Raw genomic sequence first — 2835 nt, 5'->3', positions numbered from 1 at the left:
AGCATTCCCATGTCAGATCTGCAAATGAATAAGCCTGGGTTTAGACATCGTTTTCCACCTGTGACTCTCCATGTTGCTTTACCAAGGAAGAACATGCATTTATCTCATTTAATGAATGATGGAGACAAATACATTCGATCCTTAGCAAGCTAATGACTTCTACAGATAACTGCGGGAACTCTGTTCACTAACTTAACTGGTGTGGGATCACCCTTTGGTACCTAATAATTTGCACGTGAGGAAAAGTTACACAAAGAACATCATCTTATCTGATTCTTCACAAAAAGAAACCACTCCAGAAATTTTAACTAAGATAAGAAAAACATTTTGCTTATTACATTATTGGGTAACAACTTCATTTTTGGAATAGGCTACCTATGCCTCAAAAAGTTTGGTCAACAAGTCTTTGTTAATTACTGTAAATTACTTTAATTACTTTTCTTTATATAAAAGCAACAAACTGTCTTTCCAGAAATACAGAAAAATCGAAAGAGGACAAGTATGATATTATTATATCAGCAGTTTTTGTTGGTTTGGGGGTTTTTTTCAGCACCATTCACTACTTTTTTTTCCTGTGGTCTTAACCAAATTGTGTGAGATTTGTCTTAGAAAAAGGGTCTTCCTCAGTCTAGCAGACAAAGGCACAACAGTTTCTAATGGCTGGCAAATTAAGCTGGGCACATTCCCATTAGAAACAGTATTTTAAAAAGTACTAAAGACAGCAATTAACTGTTGGAACAAGTTACTAAGGATGGTAATGGCTATCTCCATCACTGGAAACTTTCAGCTAAAGCTTCTGGTTATGAAGTAGTAATTACATTAATGGAATTTCTGTGGTTGTCTTTATGAGTAAATTAAAATAGGTTATCTGAATTTATTTATCCCCAGACTAGGATATAAATCTCCAGAGTTTATCGCCCTCCTTTAAAGGCCAGTAAAACTATACTTATATTAATTTATCCTATATATTGAAAGGTCTTACCAAACTGACTTAAAATACATGTCCGGTTTTCATCTTTGTAGAATGAGGTCACTGAAAGCATGTACAAAACTGTAACAATTTGACAGGGGGAGGAAGACAGTTCAGACAAAGCATCTGTTCTGAAATGTTTCAAATAATTTTATTAAACAATCATGTTTTACATGTCATCAGACCTAACCCTGAAGTGCAAAAATGTTTCTGAGGTATTAAGACTGGAGGAAAACAGGCACAGTATTGGTTGTTAGGGATACCACACTACAGCACAGTGGACTTTGAGAACAACAGGCCTTTACACAGCATTTGCAGGATCAGAGAAAACTGAGAACAAGTCTGTATTTGTCTTTAGTCTTGAGAGCCAAAGAGCCCTGATCATTAGCCAGTTGTGTCACATCAATGAAAACACAGGCATGGTTAACACAGGATGATGATAAATACCAATGAGGTGTTTTTAGGCAAATATGTACAGTACATGAAAAATGAAATTTAACTGCTGTATGTGTGACCAAATTCCCAACTGTCTATCCAGTCCAGCTTAATATATGTTGTGGCTACGGTGGCCTCTCTAGTACCAGCATTTTTGTCTATTCTACACAGCTATGCCACTGGCCTGTGCTCCTGTTTGAGGGCACCTGGTTACTCACACGCACTTCAGATAAGTCTGATGTTTATCAGATTAACTAGAGACAACAGTACGGTACCGCTTGTGGCCTGTTATCCTTCTAGTTGCCCTCTTCCCCTCATCCATGCAGTGAAGAAGTCTAATCCATGCGGAAAATCTGCTAAAGAAATAAGCGTTGATTTACACCTCTTCATGTAGAAAAGGAAAGCCTTGAGAACTGCAAAACTCATGGTGTAAAACTGGCCCTTACAAATTAGGGTATTAATGAGACTTTTACTCAACTGCCAAATTGTGCTCCAAAAATAATTTTGTATGATGAAGGTTTGGGCATTATGTGTTTGCATTAGCTTGCCTTCTCAAGGAGTCAAGGGGAAAGGAATACTTTTCCTCTTGTAGCAGTTCCCAGGGTTAGAATTTGACTGAAGGTTGCAGATGTGGCAATTCTGTGGAGAATTAATGTTCTGCTTAGATTTAAAGTTAGATTAAAAGTTTGGTTATATTTAAAGCTCTCAGATTCTCACTCAATGATTTAGCTGGAAAAAGTTTTTTTCCACCTCAAGAACTGCAGTGTTGTTTTCTGGGACCAACTGCAGTTTGCCCTAAACCATTTGACTTAAAGATACCCAGCCAAATTATGTCCTTCACATGCTATCACCACGATTCAATGGAAGATATATCTAAGAAAACATTTCCAGGTGAATAATAAGCAAAAGTCACTATTCTAAGTCTCTCTGGGGTTATTTTTAGCCAAGACAGATGAAAACAAGTTCCTCCTGAGACGCAATTGTTTTTTCAAATTTGTGAAATATACCATGACAAAATAGAAGTGATCCTTATCTTAGTAGGTGTTTATGAACTTACAAATGTTTCTGAATGTGTCAGGTTTTGTATAAGAATGGCCTACTTGGAAAGGTTCTCACCTTCAGCATCTTCAGCTTTGAGACCTTACTGGGAAGCTGGAGATACAAGCTCTATTGTCAGCACACCCATGGGCCTAATATCATACAGTCTGATCACAAACACAATTGAGAGATTCTCATCATTTTCTAGGATTGTTACCAATATCATTGCTGCTTACCTACACAATAAAATCTAGCAAATCTACAAATACAGAATAGCTGGAATAGAAGCTGGATACAGCTGGAGTGTTGCCTTAATATTATTTTTTAATGTAATAATATTTCATGGACAAGAAAGGCAACCCCAAAGAAAAAGTGCAAGTAAATCATCACTT

Source organism: Mycteria americana, chromosome 1, assembly GCF_035582795.1.
Source record: "Mycteria americana isolate JAX WOST 10 ecotype Jacksonville Zoo and Gardens chromosome 1, USCA_MyAme_1.0, whole genome shotgun sequence".
Taxonomy (NCBI): Eukaryota; Metazoa; Chordata; class Aves; order Ciconiiformes; family Ciconiidae; genus Mycteria; species Mycteria americana.
Note: the sequence above shows the minus strand (reverse complement) of the source record.